The sequence below is a fragment of the Camelus dromedarius genome, chromosome 17 (assembly GCF_036321535.1).
Source record: "Camelus dromedarius isolate mCamDro1 chromosome 17, mCamDro1.pat, whole genome shotgun sequence".
Lineage (NCBI taxonomy): Eukaryota > Metazoa > Chordata > Mammalia > Artiodactyla > Camelidae > Camelus > Camelus dromedarius.
The window spans coordinates 24,375,915-24,401,321 of record NC_087452.1 but is presented as its reverse complement, the minus strand read 5'-3'; the positions used below and the strand labels follow the sequence as shown (position 1 = coordinate 24,401,321).

General features: G+C 40.8%; 1 protein-coding gene and 1 pseudogene across 3 annotated transcripts in view; one reads left to right on the top strand and one right to left on the bottom strand.

The window, feature by feature from the left end:
* PTPRG (protein tyrosine phosphatase receptor type G) overlaps positions 1–25,407 on the top strand; it is a 666,481-nt gene that overhangs the window by 170,605 nt on the left and 470,469 nt on the right. The gene's annotated exons all lie outside the window — the stretch shown is intronic.
* LOC116158262 (tubulin alpha-1A chain-like) lies at positions 22,313–23,861 on the bottom strand (annotated as a pseudogene).

Sequence of the window (25,407 nt, the reverse complement as noted above, 5' to 3'; positions counted from 1 at the left end):
CCGTGTCACCTCCCCAGCTGCTCCTCCTGTTTTAGGGTCTTCAGGATTGAACAGTGGACCATTGCATCTACCCGCCACCACCCATTGTCAGTGCTTATTGCCTCTGATTTGTTAAATGTTTTACGCATCATCCCTGCTTACTGTGATGGAGGGAATTTCAGAGAGTGAAAGCGGGGCCACTGAGGGCGTTTTAAGGTATGCATTATGCCCCGCGGCCCACTTCCTGAATTTAGTTGACCTTGAGATCCTCCCTAGGTTTGTGAAAGCCACTTGATCCACATTTCCTGTTTGTGTTAGTCCACATTCTCCTAGTCTGAAGGCTGTTCCCTGGGAGGAAAACAAGCTCCTTCTTGAAGCTGCATGAAAATTTGCTGCTCCCAAAGGTATCATTTAGTCGCTCTGCCCCAATTATTGTTGGCCTCTTTCCCTCCTGGAACTCGTTTGTCTCTGTCCCACCCTTTCCCCTCGTTCCAAGTGTTAGGACAGCGGTCTTCCTTTGAGCAGGGAGTGCATGCCATTAGTACATTTGGTATTGATTGGTTGTTGAGAAATTTTAGTAGGAAAATGAAATAGGAGCCTCCACTAACTAGGCTGTTGGAGGAGTATCCGCAGAGATGAGAGAAAAGCCATTTGTGGTGTATTTTTGCCTCTGGGGCTCATTGTGATAATGGGAGGTATTTTCTCCTCACTGTTGTGAAGTACGTAGTCCACACTCTCCTCCTGGGAAGTGATTTTGACACTTTTGAAGGTCCTGTGGCTTTTACATTCTTCCACCACCTCCTAACGAGCTATCTTATAACATCTTTTTTGTGTAAAGATTGCCCTTTCTCTCACCATCCACTAGGGTGTGAAAAGGAAGTTTCAACACATACGGCCAATTGGACCATGTGCTTGCTGTGCCAGCGAGGACCAGTCAAGATTAGCTGCTTTTGTCATCTGAGTGCTCCTGGCTGGCAGTATTAGCAGGATTTTTCTCCCAAATTCACACCGAGGTCATTTCCAGGAGCGTGTTTAAGGATTTGTTTTTGTATCAGTTACCCTTTCTAGCCCCTGGAAAAGACCTCCTGACTCTCCTATCTTAATAATCAGGACAATTTATATCTTAGCATAGGTCTCTAGAGGCAGGGCGCCACCAGGCTGCATCTTTGGATTCTGCCATCTTTAAGGTATACTTTGTGTTGTTTCTATCTTGCCATCCTTAGCTGGTAGGCTTTGCACTTAGAACCACTTTCCTCATGGCTTTAATAGGACTTCAGTTCCAGAGGTCAAATGCAGAGGTATAAAGTCCTGAGAAAGAAGAGATTGTATTCTTTTCTTGTGTCTCTATTTAAGAGCAAGTAAAACGTTCCTCAGAGCACCGTCCCCTTGGCCTGTTAACTCTTCTGTCTCATTGGTCAGAACTGAATCACCTGTTTGTTCTTAACCCAGCCACTGGCAAGAACATGGGGATGGGCATGATTGCCTGAGACCAGTCAGTCTCTACTCAGAAGCAGCAGGGGCTGGGCCATGGGACAAGCAGCCCTTGTGCCCACTCCCCTTGCTGACTTTCCCAGCTCTTAAAGCGAAGCAACCTCATGGCACTTAATAAGGGAAGAAGGCGCAGAAAAGAAATGTCTGTACTTTTGAAAAGAGTTTTTGATTTCAGTAGCCTGCCGTGGTTGTAAATAAAATAAGAAATCTCCATGAATTTGGGGTCCTTTACGGTATTCAGGGTTGTACTGTCACCACTGGTTACACATGGCTATTTACATTTAAATTAATTAAAATTAAATAAAAATCACACTAGTTAAATTTCAGGTTCTCGGGAGCCACAAATGGCTACCCTTTAGAGTTCTTCTTTCCTTGCAGAAGGCTCCACTGGTAGTGCTGTTCAGAGGCTTTAGACGTTGAGAAGGCAGCAGGTAGCTCTCACTGAGGACTGACTCTGTCTTGGGCCCTGGGCTAATTGCTTTGTATGTCTTCATTGTTCAAACCAGCCTTCTGAGCTGTGCCCTTTTTGCAGAAAGGGAAGCCTCTGTGGGGAAGTGGCTTCCTGTGGAGCAAATTAGAGACCTCTCCTGAGCAGTGACAACTGTCTTCCTGCTGGCCCTCCTAGCCCCTGGAGCTAAGTTTGGAAGTGGGACAACCGTGTAGACATTCTTCTACGTGGAAAGCATTAGGTGTGGATGTTGGTTTAAGATCTTCTTGAAAACTTGCATATGTCCCAAGTGTACAAACTTCTCAAACCCAGAAGGGCCCCATGTAGACCTCCCTTCCCCTTGGTGGTCTCGGGGATTTATGCTCCTAAGCATACATTTTGCTGAGGTTCTGTATCTTTGGCTAAATAAATCAGAGACTGACAGTGAGTGAGAGAGAGAGTGATAGTGATAGTGAGTGAGTGTGTGTGTGTGCACGCACGCGCGTCTGAGTGTCTGTCTGTCTGTCTTCCTCTCACTAGCCTTCAGTTTGTTGACTCATTCACTGAAAGCGTATTTCTCAAACACTAGCCATGAGGCAGGTTCGGTTCTAGGTACTGGGGCTACAACAGAGAACAGAACAAACAAAATTCTATTTTTACCTGGTGGAGACTGACAGTGAGGCATGCACAAAATAATATGTAATCTCATCAGTTAATACAATGAGAAAGTAAAGTAAGGCCATGCAGAGTCATGAAGGGGAGAGTGGTGCTGTTTTAGAAGGGGAAGCCAGAGATGGCCTCTCTGATGAGGGGATATTTGGGGAGGGACTTGCACATAATGAGGGACTGAGCTGCATGGATGTGTGGGGCAGGCATTCCAGGCAGAGGGAAGAGAGGAGATGATGGAACTCGGAAAGCTTAAATGGTATGCCTAGAATCACTTGCTTATTTAGTTGGGACTTACTCTAGAACCTCGAGTAACCCAGGATGCTGCTCAGTATTTTAACCATACACAGCAGAGCCCCCACGAGAAAGAATTATCTGGCCCCAAATGTAAATAGTGTCCAGGTTGAGAAACCCCATTCTAGAGGCTCAGCAGAGTGCCTAGCGTTTGCGCAGTCTGTCACCATGATGCTCTGAGAGTTCCACCTTTCTGGTCACTTACTGATCCATTTCCTTAATGGAGTGAGTGTTCTGTGGCAGGAACGCAGCAGACTCTGTTGTACAGGTTGGCTAAGCGATTACAGAATCAAGTGAGTGGTGTGGTGTTCAGTCCTCTCTGGAGACTCGAGAGTTGAAATGGAAAGCCTAGCAAGTTGACCATTCCAGGAGTCTTGGCGTGAAATCGCAAAGGAACGCATCACAACTCCGGTCGTGGTGAAAGCCCGCTTCTCATGTCCGGGGAAGCGATGAATGTGAGCCGGGCTGCAGTGAGGAGGCGGTGAGATTGCTTTTATTATTATTGTTTTATTTCTGAGGTCCCTGGTGACTACTGCACGTGTCAGTCCTTTTGATCTAAGAGGCTGTTACGAAATAATATCTGTCTTAGTATAGCTAACCATGAAGGGACCCTCCAGAATAAGCTGATCAAGCTGCTGGAGCACCATGAGAAAATTTAGTTACCTGGTGTGAACCTTGTCAAGTCACTTGAAAGCTGAGCAGGACATAGCACATTTCTTAAATGATCACTTTTAACAAAGGGAGTAGAAAGGAAAATAGAGCTCTGAATGGTGACTGACAGATCATCATGATCCAGCTTTTTGTCAAGTGTCAGCAGCTTAATGTTTGATACCAGTTATGTAAATGTTGTAATAATGGCCACAAATTCCTCCCAGAATGGATTCCTTCCTTGCCTTCTGTTTATGGCCTAAACAAAAATTATATTGTGGAGGCGGGCGTAAGTGTGTATGTATGTATCTGTACTTTTAACTCCCCACAGAGCAGATGATTATTACCACCTTCTGTGTGCCAAGCCCTCTTGTTCATGTTTAGATGTAAAGACATATTCATGTGGTCACTGCCCCCAGGGAACTGAAAGTATCTTTCCCCTTTTCTGTTCTGAAAATGAAATCTCATTATCAGTGATAGTGACTTAGAAGATTAAATATACCAAGATCTAATATATTTATCCTGACACTCCTTTGGTGGTTCTACTGAGAGGTTGAAAAGGTGCAAGCAAGGTCATTCATATGCCAGGGTGACCCAGAAATAGTCTGTTTAAAAATTTGAATGGTAACACCTTACCCAAGAATTGATGTATCCATTTCAGTTATGTTTTCCATGTGTGTTAATCCAGCTCTCTTGGTCCCTATAGTTTGGAACTCAAACCCAGATGCCTGTTTATGGTGCAGGTCGTACAGGAAGCTCTTTTCTCCCCAAAGAAATGCTGGAATTAATGTAGTGTCTTTCTCCTACCCTGGATTCTTTCTCACATCCCAGATTAATTCCAAAGAACTCTCTTCAGTCATTAGTGTTGATACGAGACTTTGTTTTTGGACTATTCCTTTTTCTTTCAAGTTTTTTCTCTTAGATTTTGAGTCTCGCATCTCTGATTGATACCGTATTTTTCAGGTTTCCATCTATGTATACAAGGCATAGATGTGGGATTTCAAATCTCTCTGATGGAAATACAGACTGAATTATAAAAAGGAAAGTATGTGCCTATCACAAATGTATTCTTTAATACAATCATTATATTAAAATGTTTTTCCAAATTAAAATGTTTGTTATAAAACAGCTAGTCATTGTTAAAATGTTAACAAAATAGGGAGATAGCCACACTTCATTTTTTTAAATTGAGTATTTTTTTTCCTGGTTAGAAAAGTACCATGCTCTTTTATTCTGTTTTCTCTTGGCTTATTCAAATACATAATGGTTTCCCTGTAGTAAATAATTTTTCCTAATTTTCTTCATGCAGACAACCCCCAAAATGTATAGATTCTCATTTGAGTAATTTGTCTAAAGATTGCTCCAGCTGAGTGCTGCCCCTTGCAGAATATATTTTACTGGATCTTAAGAGCATTTAAAGTATTTTTTGAGATGTACTGCTTGCCATTTAGATGTTTTAAGTGATTTTAATAAATTAGGTACAGCTGTAATATAAAAGGTGGAAAATACATACTTTCAGGGTTCAAAGACACTTCAGTGGGTTGTAGAATGCTTAAAGTACAGGTTCTGATGAATATTTGATTTTGAGCTCTCATTACAGAACAGAATAGATTTATGCAGTGGGAGGACAGGAAGTATAATAATTAGAAATATATTAATTGATTTCAGATTTTTGTCTGTAAAATACGAGTCATAAATACAGTTATTAGAATCCATGTTTATGGCCTGGGAACTTGACTGAGAGTGAGAGTAATTCATCAGAATGGCCACCAGTTCCACCATTCATCACAGCAAATTGTGAATTTATATCTCGGTAACTCACAGGTGTGATGTATGTCTTTTTTTGGTAGGGACATTTACTACAGGAATTAATTTTAGACATTGGGAGACTTTTAACGGCCGTTTTAACCATTAGTAACCCAAAGATTTAAATAATTTTACTGATTTCTTGTCATTAGCCTCTAGGAGTGCTGTTTCTGTGAACAAAAAGACTATCATCAGTACAGAATTGTTTGAGTATCTCTGTGTTTTCCTCTGTACTCAGTCTCAGTGTAAGGAGTCCTTGGCAGGGGCCTAAGTAAAAGGTTGTTCAGAGAGTTTTTCTAGCCTGTATCTGGGGCCAAAGAAGATCGGGAATTGCTGAGGTAAACATAGTAATGCAGGTTTTTTTTTTTTTTTAAACTGCAGGACTTCTCAGAGCCTTTAATATTCCACTCCTAAAAAATTGGACATTTAGCCTTCCCCATGCACTCCACTGGGAAGGAAGGGAAAGAGAAAAGAGGCAGTGAGGTGTAGGAGGGGGAGTGTGGGTAGGAGATTGGATCTCGTGAGCTGGATCAGCGTCTGTCTGCATTTTTTCCTAAAAACGTTACGAGGGCTATGCTGGTGTTCTGGATATGGCTACAGGGAGATTTCAGTCGGAAACGATGAATTTCACATGAGTCACATGTCTACTGTGAAGTAAAATGTGGAGATAGACTTGACTACAAGGGAAAGCCAATATCCATCAGGAATATTTTCTTCTTTCTTCCTTTGTGGCGATAATGCATTAGAAAGAATTCCTTGGGGAATGACGTGCCATTTAGTTTTTAATGTGATGAAAATATGTATTCAAGTTACCATAAATGAAAATATTTACTAGAATTGACTACATACAAATTTATGGGCATGTATTTTGTACAGTACCTTCCTTAAGAGGATGATGATGTCTGGGAGTGTGGGGTGGTTTTAATACATACGGAATTTGGGAGTAAATGGACAACATTTTAACAACAAATGTTTAGATGATAGGAATTAACACCCCCCCACCCCCCGCCAAGAACAGAATTTTGGATTTTACAGAAATAAAGATTTTTGTAAGCCAGACTGCAGGTGATTGGGCCTCAGCAGTGAGAGTTTGGAAATTATAAATTTTAAGAGTTAAGAGGGAAAGAACTGAGAATGGAGAGGATGGAGAGAGAAAGAAAAATGGTACTTTGCCAACTGTAAAGAGTAGCGTGTACCCCAATCAGGACAGTCAAACGTGTTTTTAGACATTGCCATGTGTCCCTTGCGGGGAGTCAGGAGGGCAGAGTCGCTGTTGATTGAGAATCATTGCTGTAGAGCACGGAAGACATAATAATAGGTTGTAGCAGTAGAGAGTAGAATTCTAAGATGGTAAAGTTGGCCATGATGTTTGACCTGACAAGTTAATTAGGTAAGTGTAAGAAGTTCCTTATTGCAAGTGGTGAATGTGAGTGTTAACCATTTTTTGGTAACAAATATGGTGGCATGGGTTTTATTCCCTTTTGATTTGTGCCATATCAGCCCTGGAAAGCATGAATGAAGTTGGTTGCAGCTCAGACTCGAGATGAAGAACAATAATTAGTTGCCTAGTTAATGGCGTATATGTTCCCCCCTGCTCTGTGCAATTTACTGTTTAGGGATGAATGATTAGGTATGTTTTGAGACATTGTCTACCTTAGCCGTAGGGCTTCATCTCACATTTGCTTATGTGAAGATTTAAAGCTGTTGCCTGAATTAAAGTGGTAGACAAGGTCATAATGTTAATTATCTGAACATGTTAGCCTGCAGAATATACAAACATACGTACGTAGATTTTTTTTGCCTGGTTGTGGGACTAATTCTTTGAATGATTTTCTTCACTTTGCATACGCTTTCCCCCCTGCATTGAATCTTGTTCCATTCAGATCACCTCTAATTTCTGTGGAAATGGCTTCATAAAACGAGCTGTGATTTGAGATCTTCTTTTAAAAAATGGAAATTGCATTTATCCAGGTTAGAATTTTATCTAGAATTATAGCTTAATAACACTTAATATTACTTTCAAATTCATATTTTAACACAATTAAAAGTTGGCTTTTTAAATTTTGGGGTAGAAAGCAAGCTTTTTAATCTTTTCTCTTGCCTGCATAGGAATCTTTTTTTCCTTGGCATGGGCAGCAGTGCCCTCTGTCACACCTCCCTTTACCTTCTACGCTTGGGTTCTGGGCTTTTAAATTCTCTGGCAGAATCTTCTCCCTTCCCCTGGCCCTGGAGGTTATCCCTTCCTCTGGCTCATGTTTCTCTCCTGAGACAACTGCATGTCACCATTGGCCGCCTTCTGCTTTATTTCTCCTACTACCTGTGTTTCATAGTTGGGGAGGTTGGCGCGAGGTGGGGGGAATCGAGTTCCGTGAGAAGAAAGTGGACTCTTATCTCTTTTACTCTGTACAATGCCTTTTACAAAAGCAGAACAAAGAGAAAAGAAGATGCATTATGATGAAACTTTGACACTTGACCATAATGAAGCTTTTTGTTCCCATCATCTTGAGTGGAGGCTGGAAAATCTGCCAAACCTCTAATTCTGTGTTCAGCTCAGGTTTGCCCTGGCACCTAAGAGGGGAGGGAAAAAAAGGGGTTGCAGAAACTGGAGGGCTTTATCTTTTTGTCTTTTTTTTTTTTTTTTTTTTTTTACTTACTGCTTAATTTGGGTGGCATATTAACTTCATAATCTGGTAGTTCTTTGAGTTTTGTTCAAAGCATACAAGCCGATCTTTCCATGTGACTTCTGTCTACGTGTTAATGCACGTTTAAAGTCATTAGGATGCTAAGGGTTAGTACTCGAATCCTTTGGCTTCTCTCTTAACTTAACTTTGTTTTGCAGTTTAATTATCATGGAGCTGAGATATAAATCCAATATCAAGCATAATTATTGTGCCTACACAACTGATGTTTCCTACCTTGCCTTAATGTGTTCCTATTCCAGTGAACTGTCTTGGGAACAATGTTAACATGATGTTGTATCCCTCGTCCCTTTTTTCTTTCCTGAATCACAGTAGGGCTGGGGTAGCTTGAGCAGATATGAAAACTGTGATGACTTCTCTAACTTTTATTTACACACACACACACACACACACAGACGCGCATGGCTCTCTTTTTTAAGCATTTGAATTTTGGTAACATCAGTCTCTTGACAGTTGTAGAGTAGATATTTTTCTGGGTCTATACATAAAGATACATGTTTTTAGTGTCATTCCATAGTACAGAGATAGACAGACCGTAAGTTCTTCAAACATTTCCTTACTGAGGGACATTCCTGTTGTATCCAGCTTTGTGATGCTACTATAGGGCTCCAGCATTCATCCTTAGGTGCTGGTGCTTTTATTTTTGCAACAGAGATTGCTAGAAATGGGGCTGCAAGTTCAAGGAATATGGTATTACTTTTTCCCCATGCCCTTCAGTACAGAGCTTTTCAGGTTTGATTATTTCTCTATCACAAAGAATGGGAGAAATGAATAGAACAACTTCATAATACAGAGACTGAAAATAAGCAAATTGATCAACTGTGAAAGAATTGCTTTTATAGGCACAGCCAGCATTTAAAACATCAGATGTTGGGTTTGCTGAGTTTAAATTAAAAACACACAGGTTCAAGTATGTGTTTTGAGAAGGCTGGTGTAGGGCAGAGTGTGGTGCATGTGTTTTGGGGAGAACTGAACCAGCGTATAAACTCTTTGGAAGGGTTTCTGATCAAATGTAGTCAGGTGGAAACTGTCCAGAAAAAAAAAGTGACAAAGACCATATAATAACAATTGCTTATGAATTAGAGACTTAGGAGATGGAATTTTATCAGATATGATATTTGGGAAATGAAAGTGATCCAGTGCTTTGCTTGCTTTGTTATATATTTTTCATAGATTTGTAGCTAGTTTTTGATTGAACTGAAGTGCAGGAGGAAAAGGAAAAATTAATACCTGTCTATTGATCAGTGATAGCAAAGTAACAAAGAGCTCCAGTTTGATAAAAAGAAATGGTGGAAAATTCCAGGGATGCTGTAGATTTCAGAGTTTGAGACATGTGGCCAAAATGAGAGACTTTTGAATTGAAAGTGGTTGTTGGATAAATGATAATTTATTGAGCATTTCTTTTGTGTAAAGGCGTTTTGGGTGAATAATGTCTTTTAATGTTTCCCATCAACCCTGAGAAGAGGGTATGGTTATGACTGTGATTTACAGGTGTGAAAATCAAGGAACATGGAGTTAAATAACTTGCCTTTTGCTCACTGCTATGTCCTGAGATCCTAGAAAAGGCCTCACACATAATATATGCTTAATAAAAATTAGTTCTGTGAATTAAAAAAAAAAACTTCAAAGCTTCTACCTGTCTGCTTGTCCCTTCATGCCTGGCTTTGTGAGTATTAAAGAGATTGCTGTCCTTCCCCAGGGTGACTAAACAGAACACAACAAAACATCGCATTGAAGATTTCTTTTTTCAAAACCTAGTTCATTCCCCAGTGCAAAGTCTAAATGACTTTGGTTACCAAGAGGCGTCCATAGTGTGGGACCTTCATGCTGGTCTGGCCAATACACTGGGAGAGTGGCCCCAGGGCCAGACTGCATAGTTACGCATTTCTATGCTTCAGCCAATCATTTTTGCAGAAGATGGTTCAGGTTTATATAAATACCCCGTTTGGAATTTGTTTCTGGCGCTAGAAAATCTGGCTTTTTATGTAAGTAACATGAGAGTTGGTGCTGGAGCTGTTGTGTAAGGGTCTTAAGCAGAGCAGCACCGGAGCACATCCAGGACACAGAGTCCTGGCAGCCTCAGTCTGATGCAAACCTCAAGTCTGTTCCAGTTTGTTTTCTATTCATTAGGCTGGATCTGTCTTGACCATTCTCTGGGGGAGCTTTCAGAGTTAAATTCGTTGTTTTATAATTAGCATCCATGTAATCGACACAGGGAATGTTACATGGATTTGTGCATGCAGCGGGTGGAGAGGGGCGTGAAAGCTGACTTGCCTGCTAGTGTCTGTGCCCCACTCCCCGTCCACAGGTACAACTGAGCAACACAGGTTACTGTGAAATCACAATCCTGTAAAGGTTATTGGTTGAAACAAGATTGAAAGGAATATCTGACCTTGTCCCCAAATGCAGAATTTATTCTTTCATAACAGCTAGTTAGTTATGAGAGAGTAACTATCCATCCGGTTCCACGTTGTACTTCTTTCTTGTGCCTTCTGGAGTTCTCAGCTCCCAGTAGGTGTCCTCTCCCCTTACCCCTAATTAATAGTTTTGATCAGCTTGCAATTATGTGTGTCCTTAAAGAAAGATCCCTTAAAGATCTTTATTTGTCCCTTAAAGAAAATTCTTTCAACATTTTAACTTGCAAGACTAGAGGGAAGCTTGCAAAAGGACACGGCCTGCCGTATTCCCTGAATATGGATGCATCTTTTAAAAAGTACAAAAATAGTGTTGCAAGAGAAATGTTTGGGGAATCTTCCTTTTGATAATTTAGTTGATATAAAAAGATAAGCTGAATTTTATGAAATGCTCAACAGTCTTAAAAATAGCTTCACATACATAGCTCATTTCTGTGAAAAACAAACATTAAAGATCTTGGCAGAGAGTTGAAGGTTCTGATAGCAGTAGTTAGGTTGGTCTGAAAACTGCATCTCTGGATTTTTTTCTGTGTCGTAGGGAGTGACTTAGAGGCCAAGGGATACTATTTGCTAAGGAAACGGTACTGCTGTCCCCTCCAAAAGTGCTTTTGGCAGTTTTTTTCTTTTGGATGAATGAGAGTCACGAGGTTGACTGACTTCCTTAAAATGTTAGATGATTTTTATTGAACCCCAAGTTCCAATTATTGTTGGAATTTTTAGTTTAGTTTATTGAACAGATTGGTATCGACACAGGTATCATTTGACAGTTGTGGAAAGAACCCATTTGCGTTTGTTAATTATTTTCTCTTGATCAAACTAGTTCCTCAGCTTCAGAATACTCAGAACCTACCATCAGTAGGGAGCCAGGAAGGTGTCTCCTGCCCTTGGACTGACTGATGTTCTACACAAGAAATTCTGTCCCTTTAGCTGGAGGTTCCCGTTTCTTGATGTTCTCTGGTTGCGATGACCTGTAGCCTTGTATTTTGCCACCGTGTCTCTTTTATACTTCATTCTTCATCACCAAGAACATTTGTCACTCCTGAACATGCTCTAATTTTCCCTGCAGCTGAATCTTAATTAACATAGATTTTGAATCTAGGATGGCTTCTTGTTGTCTGTTAAATTCCCCCCCATCTTCAAGACGTATTTCAAAAACCACTTTGCCTAAGTATTGCCAGATTTTTTATGTTGGTCCATCCTCCAGTTTGAATTGATTATTGCCTGCCTCTGTAACTTTCCTTATTATTTTTGCACTGAATTTTAGCTAACTATTGACTGGGGGGAGGCTCTGTATTACATACTGGCTTGTGAAATTCTTGAGGGGCAAGCTTTAAGTTTTGTTCCTCTTTGAATCTTTGCTGGGTCTAACTTGGTCCCACGCGTAGAGAAGTTCCTAAATAAATATTTGAAGTACTTTATTGAATTATGTGTCTCTGTGGAACACAGAAATAACATTTCTTCAGGTCAATAAATAGTAAAGTATTTGCTTGGTAGCTTTATTTTGTAAAGATTCATCCCAGCACTGTCTGACAGAGTTCTTCACGATCATGGAAATGTTCTGTGCTGTGCTAACACAATAGCCACCAACCACACGTGGCCGTCGAGCACATGGAATATGGCTGGTGTGGCCCAGGAACTGAAATTTAAATTTTATTTAATTTTAATCAATTTTAAGTTTAAATAGTCACTCTTGGCTAGTGGCTCCTGCCTTGTACAGCACAAGCAGAGAAATAAGTTGTTTTTATTAGGATCTTTTCCTCTTTCATTTCAGCAATCTTTACCAAGCACCTGTTAGATGGCAATCCTGTCTCTGGGCCCTGGAGATCCTAAGAACGTTAGTTAATTGCAGGCCTGAGGAAGCGCTCACAGGACCGCAGAGGGTTGGACAGTATCTCAGTACTCATTAACACAGGACAGTCAGTGTGATACTGTCAGGGTAGACAGAGAACTGGGGACACAAAGAAGAAAGTCAATTAACGCCAAGGATTGTTTGCAGCCAATACCAGGGGATTGGAGGTAATACTGGAGAGGTCAAGGAGGGCATTGCAGAGAAGGTTCGCGTGGGACGAGCATGTTTTCTGGGAAACGGCAGGAGGGGATTAGCAGTCTGTTTCTAGGTACTTGAAACATGGTAGGTGGTGATCAAGCAACCTGTTAACCATATCTGAAGAATTCTCCCGTAGAAGACAGTGCTTTGAAGTTCTCTTACTTCATCTACTTCTTTGACTCTGTGCTGTGACACTTACATTTCTAGGGTTTTCAGGTGTTTAGCTTACACAGTTGACTCTTGAACATCTGGGGTTTATTTGAGTGTAATTTATAGTTGGTCCTCTGTATCAGTAGTTTGCTCTGTAATGAGGATTCAGCCAACCACAGGACTGTGCAGTTCTGCAATATTTCCTATTGAAAAATACCCACTTGTAGGTGGATTTGGAGCAGTCCAGACTTGCTGTTGTTCAAGGGTCGACTGTAATTAAATCTTCACTGTCTAACACAATACGTGTCATGTAGAAGGGGCACAAGAAGCTTTCATTCATTCATTCGTTCCTTCCCTCCTTCATTCATTGATTGATCTGTATGGCAAATACTTGGTCAGCTCTATGCCAGGTCCAGTGGCTTCACTGGAGAACATAACCCTTTTTATCCCAGGTTCCTTGAGACCCATCTTAGTGGGACATTTGGACAAGAAGCTAGTGAATATAAATAATAATAATAATAATCACAAAAATGAACTGCTTATTATTTATAACTAAGATGGTTGATTTCTTGAATATGTGTGTAAGCACATTTGACTGTCCTTTATGATTGGATTACTGCATTCTGTTGATTCTTGTTTTGTGGTTGCCTTTATTCCTTTGATAACTATGTTCGTTTAAAAAGCTAAAGCTCTAATCTGTTCTTAGAAACAGTAATCAGTACATATATGTAAACAAAAAATGTGCAGTATACTGTATATATGTATTTACATGCAATATATAGTGTGTATGTGGAGTCGGAACTGTGATAATTCTACCTAATAAAACTGAAAAAGGAAAAAAAAAAAAAGAAACTAGTGAGTATCAGTAGGTGAAACTGGTCTAGTATAGCCATGAAGGAGATGAATAGGCCTGTGGTAGATAGCTGTAGGCATCTGTTTTACATAGATGGTGAGGGAAAGTCTCCTGGTCACATGATGTACCCAGAAAAAGAAGTTCAAGGTGAAAGAGCAGCCAGTTACAGGAAAGAGTATGTGGTGGGAGAAAGCCCACGGCGTGCTCTGATGTCTTTCTGAGGACCTCGGCGCTCGGAGTAAAGGGAGGCAGGAGTCCTGTGAGAAGAGGTCCCAGAGGGAGGGAAGGAGGCAGGCAGGAGTCAGAGTCTGGAGAATTGTGTAGGATGCATTAGAATAAAATGCTCAGGGTCCAGAGAAATCATTAAAGGTGAGCAGTATGTATATTTATTTAAAGATGATTTACTTATATACACACCCCCTCTCCTTCTCCCTCCCTCCCTCTCTCTCCCCCTCTCTCTTTCTCTCTCTCAAGGACAGAAATGTAGAGTCTTAGCCCATCTGAGAAGTTACTGAGCACTTGTGTTCATTCTTGCTGCTATTTTGAGACACCCTCCTTTTGGCCGTAGATTAACACCCATTAAGGAACTGCACAGAAGAGTTCTGCATTCTCGTGGGAATGCTTGAAGCTAAGGAAACTGGGGGAACATCTGATGAACCCTTGGAGAGACAAAAGTGGAGGACATAATGCTGCACAAGTAGGTTTCGACTCCAGGTCTAATTTTAAGAGGGAGCCCTCTGCCAGAGGCAGTTAATTGGCCAGAAGAGTGTGATTGCTCCTAATTGCCTGCCTAATTACACATGCCGGGGTTGGGGGCTGAAGGCCTGGTGCTTGGCACTGTATATCACAGATGACTTGTCCCTAGAGAGATGAGAGTAAAATACCTCCCCTGGATGAGCCCTTTTCTGCAGTGCTCCAGGCAGTGGGGATGCAGGTAGGAGGGGCTGCGGGATGTAGGTTATGTAGAGGGTCTTTCGTAGGTAGGTAGACCTGACCCAGCTCAGAGAGTACACATCCTACCCAACCTTCTAACTTCAGAAAGATTGATTTCTGACTTGTCTTGTTTAAGCCTTTGTCGGTCATCAGTAGGGTATGCAAGGAGTTGAGTGACATAGATGCTGTTAGGACTCTGCCCATATTTCCTCTTCTCATTTCAAAGCACTTTTTTTTCTTTCTTTCTTTTTTTTTCATGCTGGTCTGCATTCTGCCTGCTGGCACCTGTAAGTTTGCTTGAGGGGCGAGATCTCTAGGGCCACAGGAACCTGCAAATGGCAATCTAGAAAGGCTGTGGAAATTTATGCCAGCAGCTTACAACCACTGATTGATCAGAGTTAGACAGTACTTCCTTGTCTCCCTTCCACTCCCCTGTTGTTTCCTGGCTCACCTCCCAAATAAAGTACTAGAACTTGAATCTTGGCCTCAGTATCTGGTCCTGGGTAACTTGAAACTTTACAACACTCAACACTAAGAAGGGTTGACACAGCAAATGAATGGCCGCAAGGCTTCATAACCAGACAAAGAAGTCACATATGAAACCTAAGTTAGATTTCTCTGAGTAAGACAAAGCCCCGGTTGTTAAATAAAGTATAATCATGAGAATTCATTTGAAAATAGTCATTTAAATAAGCAGCTCTAGGAAATGACAATCAGATTTTGTTTTGTTGTTTTACAGGAAGAACTTTTTTTTTGTTTTCTTTTGTTTTTTAATGAAGCTGGAAAATATCAGAATATTGAGTGGGGGTCAGGCAGACCCTTGGGCCCTCAGTGAAAATTAGGGAATGTTTAATGAAATTGTCATGAGTTTCTTGCATGAGACCAAATCAGAGGCAAATTAGATTTGTTTCTGATTTGGGCTGCATTTGGTCTACAAAAATTTTGGCTTTTTTGTATGTCCTTGAATTACTTTCCAATGTTTAAGACCTAAGGATTTTAATTTAAAAAGCCACTATTAATATGTTACTTTATGAAAAATCACAGTGCACTGATTCTAAATAGAACTATAAAGTGAGACATTCTGGCCACACTGAGCCCTCATTCCTGCATGACAACAGTGCTCCGTTCTAGTTCTACCCTGATGCTCAATAATTTCTTGCACTTTTATCATTTATATTACTTGCCTGGTCCCGGGAGCCAGTTGAATTTGCATCCATGATCTAAGAATTTGTTTTCAGTTCATTAACTATTTGAAAAACTTAATTCTTAGGCACTCCTGCCAATTAGCTTTAAATATGAAGATGAAATATCTATGAAATTAGGAATGTGTGTCTGTGTCCATCCTCTTTGTTTTAGAGGATGGTCTCCTTGATGGTGTGCTATTACCAGTTAATGGGATTTTGTTAACAAAAACATCGATTAGCTCAGAGCTCTCCCAGAACGTGCCTCTACAGGGAATGGGGAGGAAGTTTTGTAATTACTTAGCTGTTGGAGTGTCTGACTTGGGTCCATTTAGTTATGTTAGCTAATTTCAGCTGACTTCAGAGTATCTGCCAAAAAGTTGAGGGAACATGTGGATGTTAAAAAGATTTGGGTAGGAAGGGCTCAGCTATGACCTCTGAGGGAGGAAGGATGCTGTCGCTGTGTCTATGGGGAAATTCATTGTTCACTTCCTTCCTCCACCTACATTTAAAAAGTTCATAAACCTTTAGGAGCGGAAGAGCCAGTGAAATGGAATTTGCAAAGTGGTTCATATAAAATAGGTTTACTTGTGTGCGGTTTTCAGTTAAACCATTGAAGGATGACTGGGTTTATGAGCACTTAGAGTCTGTTTGTTTTAGGAATAAATGATAGGGAAAAAAACCCAGTCACTTCAGTTTGAGGACTGTCCTTTTGAATGATCACAGTTTCAAATCTATTATATTTTTTGGAGACTAATAAGGAATACTGTGTTGTGTAGAACATGTCATCCCGTCCCACGTTCTGATCCCTCCAGTGAAGAAAATTTTGTCCATGAGGATGGTAGGCTTTTTATCAGCATGATAACAAGATTCAGTTCAATGTAGGCAAACAGGTAGTTTTTACCTGAATTGTTATGAGAAATGTCAGTTAAATTAACTGAATTTATTAAATAACTAGTAATTCTTCCCATGTTTCTTAACAAATGTGATTTAAATCTAAGTCAGAGCTTCTGTTCATCATGAGATGACCAGTGGTACCTTATTGAATGGCTATAATTCCCATTGTGAGCAAAAATACTCCATAGGTAAATATTTTGTGTAGGCTCCCTGTAATGTAGGGAAACACCAGTTCCAATTTGACTTTAAGACTTGTAAAGCAAGGAGCAAGGTACTTCCTGCTTCCCTCTTCCTTTGAGTTTCACTAAGACTTGTTTTCCGTGAGGCAAAGGTACCTGTCTTATTTAGTATCTCTTCAGTGTCAGATGTCGTTTATTTTCCAAACCATCACTGGGCTAATTTGACAAACCCATCAGTGCTAATTCAGTAATAGATGATGACAGTGCTTTATTGATCAGTTGAGTCATGTATTAAATGAGTCAGTAAGTTTAGTGTGAACCATCAGCCAGGCTGGTGAACCCTACCTTCACACTTAGGTGGCATGAAAAACAGACATGAGAGGAATAATTTCATCAGATGTTGATTTAAAGAAGGAGTTTGGGGTGGAGCTAAACAAGAGTATGGGTGAGCCAGAAGCTGTGAAGTTTTAAGGAAAGGAGACATCAGTGTGGTGTTAATCAAGGCAGAGTGGTCTAGAGAGGCAAGGGCCAACGTAAGACAAGTCACTATAAACCTCTTAGAAGAAAACACAGGCAAAACATTCTCTGACATAAATCTTAGCAACGTTCTCCTAGGGCAGTCTACCCAGGCAATAGAAATAAAAGCAAAAATAAACAAATGGGGCCTAATTAAACTTACAAGCTTTTGCATAGCAAAGGGAACCATAAATAAAACTGAACAACAACCTACAGAATGGGAGAAAGTATTTGCAAAAGACGAGACTGACAAGAGCTTAATTTCCAGAATATATAAACAGTTCATACAGCTTATTAATTAAAAAAAAAAAACCAATCCAAAAATGGACAGAAGACCCAAACAAGCAATTCTCCAAAGAAGATATACAAATGGCCAATAGGCACAGGAAAATTTGCTCAATATTGCTAATTATCAGAGAAATGCAAATCAAAACTACCATGAGGTATCACCTCACATCAGTCAGAATGGCCATCATTCAAAAGTCCATGAACGATAAATGCTGGAGAGGTTGTGGAGAAAAGGGAACCCTCCTACCCTGCTGGTGAGAATGTAGTTTGGTGCATCCATTAAGGAAAACAGTATAGAGATTCCTCAAAAAACTGAAAATAGACTTACCATATGACCTAGCAATCCCACTCCTGGGCATATATCCAGAGGGAACCTTAATTTGAAAAGATACATGCACCTCAAAGTTCATAGCAGCACTATTTACAATAGCCAAGACACGGAAACAACCTAAATGTCCATCAACAAATGACTGGATAAAGAAGTTGTGGTATATTTATAGAATGGAATACTACTCGGCCAAACTAAGAATAAAATAATGGCATTTGCAGCAACGTGGATGGACCTGCGGAATGTCATTCTAAGTGAAGTAAGCCAGAAAGAGAAAGAAAAATGCATTATGACATCACTCATATGTGGAATCTTAAAAAAAAAAAAGACTAAGTATTTATAAAACAGAAACAGGCTCACAGACAAAGAAAACAAGCTTATTGTTCCTGGCGGGGAATAGGGTAGGAAAGGATAAATTGGAAGTTTGAGATTTCCATATACTAACTAATGTATATAAAGTAGATAAACAAGTTCATACTGTATTGCATAGGGAACTATATTCAATATCTTATAGTAACTTATGGTGAAGAAGAATATGAAAACGAATATAAGTTCATGTATGATTGAAGCATTATGCTGTACACTAGAAATTGACACAACATTGTAAACTGACTATACTTCAATAAAAAATATACATATACAAAAAGAAAAATAACAGGAATATGTAACCTAGTTGGCCTGGGTCTTCACAGAGCTCTTCTTTGCCCAAGTGATACTTCAGCTGAAGATTATATCCAGGATCTACTCTTTCTTCCAAGGTAACAATTTGATGGTTGTGATTGTTTATTTCATTTTAATTCACTTTCTAAAGTATGTATGAGTTGATTATCCACTTTGTGCTGAGCATTGTCCTGGGTACTAAGGCATTTAATGGGTGTTCACTGTAGTTAGGGAGAGGCACAGAGGACAATTCACATAATACTACCATGTGATAATTGCTGTAAAAAGGAAGTGTATGTGCATTTTGGGACTGAGCTATAATTTATCCTAAGGGGTGGTCTAGTGAATAGGGAAGATTTCTGGGGAGAAGGTGATTCTTGTGCTGAGTCATCAAGAATAAGTAGAGGCCACCTGGCTGAGCAAAGTTAGATGGTGTGTGGGTGGGAGGCAGAGAATGAGATTGTTGAGGGTGGGATAGGAGCTGGTGGCAGCATATTTGAGGCAGTGGACAAAGTGTGAGCACGATGTGGAGACCAGAGCTGGCCTCACTCATGCTAGGAAGACACAGGTAGGTCTCGACCTTTGAAACGAATTGGAGGGCAGGCAGTGGAGGTAGGTGAGTTTAGATTTCCAACCTAGGGCCTCGTTGTTGAGAGCCTTTGTGCCATGTTTTGAAATTTGAAATGGAGAGCCATGTGCTGGATCTGTGCAGGGGACTGACTGAGTTAGTTTGAGATGCTAGCAAAATGTGCTGTTGGAAAAGTCCTGTGGACCATTGTCTACTTGAGCCTGAGCATTGGGGTGGGATGAGAATTTGGAATTAGCTGAAATGATTCAAGGAGAATTTGTGGAGCAACACCGCCCTGAGAAGTACTGATTTTTGAGGAGCTGATAAGGGGAAAGGAATCCGAAAAGGGAAGGCTAGGGATGGCGAAAAGTGCACAGTGAAATTTAAGTGCTGGGTGAGCCACAAACTGGAACGTTCTAAAGAGGAGCCTTAAATGGTGCCAGTGGACCGTCACTCAAAGAAGTCTGTCATCCTTTTCTGAGCAGCTGACCTGACCAGCAAAGCTATGTGCTGATTGGGGTGGTGGTGGTGTTTAATTGGGCAAGATGTCACTGTCCTTCAACTAATGGTTTTGTAAATATGTTCCATAATATGTAAATGTTTTTGATCCTGCAAAGACATTTTTAACCTCAGATATGTGTGTGTGTGTGTGTGTGTGTGTGTGTGTGTGAGAGAGAGAGAGAGAGGGAGCGAGCGAGCGCGCGCGCAAGGGATCATAGAGTTTATTCCTGGAAAAGGTACTATGAATGGGGAAGTTGAGGCTGACTTAGAATGTGACATCTAAGTTACTTGATCTTCATAGTTAATCATTTTTAAGTTTCTTGCTCACAGTGCTGGGAAATTAGAAGCCTGATAATTCCATTCAGTGATCATAATCTATTTCTTCTGCCCCCCCTCCCCCATTTTTACTCGTAGAAGCAAATATCATTAACAACCAGAATGACCCATTCGCTCTCATTATGAGATACAATTCTTTTCAAGAATTTAGTATGCATATCCTTGACCTTTTTTGGAATTAGAAATTATCTTGAAAATTTACCTCTACATCTGTAATTTCTGTGGTGTGCTCAAGAACAGCTTAATAGTCTGAAAATGGATGAATTTAAAATTAGAGCGTTGAAGGTCGTAACCCAGCAGTGGTAACTCAGCTAATGAAATATTCATTTCCAACTACGAAGTGGCACCGTATATCAATATGTTGTCACTGTCTGTCATCGTTACGTAGAGCACAGGTATATTTATGCATTTATAAATAGCTGAGGGGAAAAAAAAGAGGCTAATTACATGCAGAAATGCGATGGAAATTTTCATGGCTGTGCTTCTAACAGGCAACTGCAAACCATTTTTCCAAGCCACGTTTGTGAATTAAATATAGGTTCTGCACATTAACCTCTGCTGTGTTTGGTTTTCAGAATGATGTAATTAGAGGGAGGACAATTCAGGAGATATATGTGCCCTTTTTTAGGTCATGTCCACACCAGGGGTTTGTTTAAACAAATGTAAAATGAAGTGTAGAATTTAGCACTTACCTAGGAAAATTAAACAAAAAACCCTTTGGATTGAATAATCTAGAAAATTGTACAAGAGAGATATATTTATATAATTAGTTTTACCAATTAAGAATGAATTTACTTGACCAAAAATCAATGTAATTATCCAGATAATTCAAGCTAATTAAAGTCCTTCCCAAATCCTTAAATCTTCATTAGCTGTGTATTTCTGGTAAAAGCAGATTTTTGGGTGTTAAATTAGTTTTATAATTTGTGTCGGTCTTGCTCTATTTTGTAGTAGACCTGGCTTCAGTTGATAATGCCCACTTGAAAAACAGATGTCCCTCAGGGAGAAGATAAAGTGGGAAATAGAAAACATGACCCATCAAATTGAAAGCATGCTGGCAGTCATACTGACAGATCTTAGAATACAGCATCTTTATATCCACATATACATAGGCGGGGATTGAGAATTCATTAGAAGTCACATTAAAAGGGTTGAACGTGTGTGTAGGGTCATGGTAATATCTTAGGTAACTGCCTATTTTATGCATGTGCACACGTGCGTGAAGGAGGCTGAGACCTATCTCCTTTCTCTTCCTTTGATTTCTGTACTTCCCTGGCCTGTAAGGACCCACTCCTTCCCCCTCGTTCTGGCTTCTCATCCCCCCTTTTCCTGTAGCCCCTCTCTAAACTGAAAGTGACAACCACTCATTAGATTTATAAATAAATGCCGCCTCAAATGAACATCATACGTAGGTTTCCCCCAATCATATGTGCCTCTGGCCGCTTCTTCCCATTCACGGTGGAATTTAAGAAAACACATTTCCCCTGTTATCTGAGGGAGGTGGAGTAGGTGGTGGTGGATGTTCCTGTCATCCGTGGTTGCTCAGAAATTAAAAGCAGAAGATTTGCCTCGGGCAATCAGTACTTTATTTTAGCTTCTAAAAATTTCGTTTTGTTCTTTTTCTTCCTCCTTGATTGTTCCTAGCTTTTAACGTGAGAAAAGAACACAGATTATAGCTGAGGCTCGCCCACCTCATGACCAGGAAGGCACAAGATACAGGCAAACTTAGTTCTTTGTACAGGACTTGGCCTTGGGTTGTCTCGATAGCCAAGACTTAACGAAGTATTTTGTTATCAGTCAATCACTAGATAGGGTTCTGTTCATCTTCGGAGAGCTTTAATAAAAATTATAAAATAACTATGTTGTTTGCATAATCGTTGTAGGAATTCAGGGGTAGTTGGAGAGTCAAGTTAAGGAAGATCTGGGGGGAAAAAAGGAAAGAAGTCCACCCCAAAGATGGGTATGTATCACTGATAGTGTCAGGAATTGGGATGAGTTAAATTATTGGAGGGAAGGTGATCTTGTACTTTTGTAGTCCTTCTGCTTTTATATTTAATGATTTTTTTTTTTTAAGCATCAGGACTGACATATGCCTTTCAAGTTTTGGAATTCATATATTTTAAAGTAATGACTGTCTGATTAGATCATGTAGATTTAGAATATGCTAAATCTGAGGAAAATGAGCAGGCTGTTTCTGAAATGTCCCAGTGGGAATAGAAGCTGCACATACTGTCGCTCCTGAAGTGAAAGGGGAAAAACAGATGACGCAGACTCCTTTCTGAGTTACCACCATCATCTTCCACATCTCACTGCCGATGTTTCTTTCTTTCTTTCTTTTTTTTTTTCATTTAAGACAGGGAATACTTTATTTAAATCCATCAGAGAAATGAATAGCTTGGGCCTGTAACAAAGTGTTGTTTTAAAGCATAGGTCAGTAATTGTATATGAGTACACTGCTACATACAAATTAACTGATCAGACCACAACTTTTCAATGTTTAAAACAGAATAAGCTTCCCTGTAAAAGCAGCACCTTTGTGACATTTTAACTTTAGTATTCCTCTCCTTCTTCCTCTCCCTCTCCTTCAACAGAATCTACACCAACCTCCTCATAATCCTTCTCAAGGGCAGCCATGTCCTCACGGGCCTCAGAAAACTCTCCTTCCTCCATGCCCTCACCCACATGCCAGTGAACAAAGGCACGCTTGGCATACATCAGGTCAAACTTGTGGTCCAGGCGAGCCCAGGCCTCAGCAATGGCTGTGGTGTTGCTCAGCATGCACACAGCTCGCTGTACTTTGGCCAGGTCTCCACCAGGTACCACCGTGGGAGGCTGGTGATTAATGCCAACTTTGAAGCCAGTGGGGCACCAGTCCACAAACTGGATAGTACGCTTGGTCTTGATGGTGGCAGTGGCAGCATTGACATCTTTGGGGACCACATCACCACGGTACAACAGGCAGCAAGCCATGTATTTACCATGGCGAGGGTCACATTTCACCATCTGGTTGGCTGGCTCAAAGCAAGCGTTGGTGATCTCTGCTACAGAAAGCTGTTCATGGTAGGCTTTCTCAGCAGAGATGACAGGGCATATGTGGCCAGAGGGAAGTGGATGCGAGGATAGGGTACCAGGTTGGTTTGGAATTCTGTCAAGTCGACATTCAGGGCTCCATCAAACCTCAGGGAAGCAGTGATGGAGGACACAATTTGACCTATCAACCTATTCAGGTTTGTGTAGGTTGGGTGCTCAATATCGAGGTTTCTACAACAGATGTCATAGATGGCCTCGTTGTCTACCATGAAGGCACAGAGTGCTCCAGGGTGGTGTGGGTGGTGAGGATGGAGTTGTAGGGCTCAACTACAGCTGTGGAAACCTGGGGGGCTGGGTAAAATGGAGAACTCCAGCTTAGACTTCTTGCCATAATCGACAGAGAGACAGACGTTCCATCAGCAGGGAGGTAAACCCAGAACCAGTTCCCCCACCAAAGCTGTGGAAAACCAAGAAGCCCTGAAGACCTGTTCACTGGTCAGCCAGTTTCCGAATTCGGTCCAAGACGAGGTCAATGATCTCCTTGCCAATGGTGTAGTGACCGTGGGCATAGTTATTGGCAGCATCTTCTTTGCCTGTGATGAGCTGCTCAGGGTGGAAGAGCTGGCAGTAGGTGCCAGTGTGAACTTCATCAATGACTGTAGGTTCCAGGTTTACGAACACTGCCCTGGGCACATGCTTGCCAGCGCCTGTCTCACTGAAGAAGGTGTTGAAGGAGTCGTCTCCTCCCCCAGTGGTCTTGTCACTTGGCATCTGGCCATCGGGCTGGACGCCATGTTCCAGGCAGTAGAGCTCCCAGCAGGCATTGCCGATCTGGACACCAGCCTGGCCAACGTGGATGGAGATGCACTCACACATAGTTGCTGTTTTGCGGCTGCCGAGGAGATGGCGGAGAGGAGGAGGAGAGGTTGTTGCTTCTTACAGCGTGACTCTTAAGCGGTCGATGTAAGAGAACCTGTCACTGCCGATGTTTCTAAAGCCAAGTGCAGTTTCAGTTTTTAACCTACATCCCCAAAGGGAAACAGTAGATAACCTAATGCACTTCTTCAAAAGTGCTTTATAAGGTAGGCTTAAGGGATTTTTAATTTTTTTTCCACAGGAACTGGATTGTTTGTGTGGAAAGAAAAAAGAAAGTTTTTTAATCTAGGAAACAAATTGCTTGTGGGGTTGAACTTTGACATCAGTCCATTTTGTACCCTTTCACCTCCAGGAAGGTGGTTGTTAAAGAAGGAATCACAGTGATGAATAATTTGTAGTGGGTTTTTTTTTTTTTTTTTTGATGATCATTTATATTTCCTTCTTCTAGTTGACTGACAGTGTTAGTTTCAGGTGCTCCAATATTTTTATAGATTATGTTCCTTCTAATATTATTATAAAATGTTGGCTATATTTCCTGTGCTGTACAGTATATTCTTGTATCTGATTTATTTTATACATAGTAGTTTGTACCTCTTAATCCTCTACCCCTATCTCTTCACCCCTCCCTTCCCTCTCCCCCGCCCCCACGATAACGGTTAGTTTGTTCTCATGTTTATATTATATTTACATTTCTCCTCATATTTCCTCTTGATGATTAAAGTTAAGGAAAATGACTTTGGAAAGATTCCAGCCACAAGAAAAACTCCCTATAAGGGATATTTAGTTCATGCTGTGACTCCCTTTTCTGCCTTTTTCCTGAGCAGACATGAGGCAACTCTGATAGAATCACATTGTCTAAATTTGAAAAAACTTCCCGTGTTTAGTTTCGGTGGATGGGTTATCTCATAGGCTTTTGAAACTGTGAAGATTCTGAGTGGTATCATTACTGTTTCCATTTTCAGTGATCTGTGAAGTAAAAGGTCCCTGTGTAACACAGGATAGTGCAGACAGTAACCGAACCACTGAGATCTGCTTTATTAGGCCATTCTGGGGAACTCATAAATGCTTGATCACTAACCCCATGGACTGTAAATGTCTCCCTTTGCCTGTTCTGGGCCTTAATGCTCATTCCTTATTAGAAGCCTTTAATTTTGGTGTGATGGACACAATTATATCACAATGGCTCCTATGGAGTTGTTAATGTCAATTTGTTCTTAGAAACTTCTTTAAAAGGCCGATTTATTGACTTGATGGGCTGTAAAGCTATTTGCACTTGTGACGAGAATTCCCTTTTTAGGCGGGCATTCGTGCCCATGATGGCTGTATTAACATCCCTCGTTACCCAGTGGAGTCCTGTTCAAGTCTTGAAATTAGGCCATTTATTCCCCAAGGCCACTGTCTGCACTGTTTTACTTGTTTCTTGAAAATGGTGCTTGTTGTAGGGGAGACTACCAACATGTGGGTCTGTCTGAGAAAAATAAAGGCTCTGTAGCAAGAGTCAAAATATCCAAAGATAGGAGCTCCTAGTTTCAGAGGCTCCTGCTGTTAACTTCCTGTGTCCTCATAATTAGCTTGTTGGCCAAGTTTCCCTTTCCCATTTCACCAGCGATTTGTTCCCATGATTTAGACTGTTATTTTCA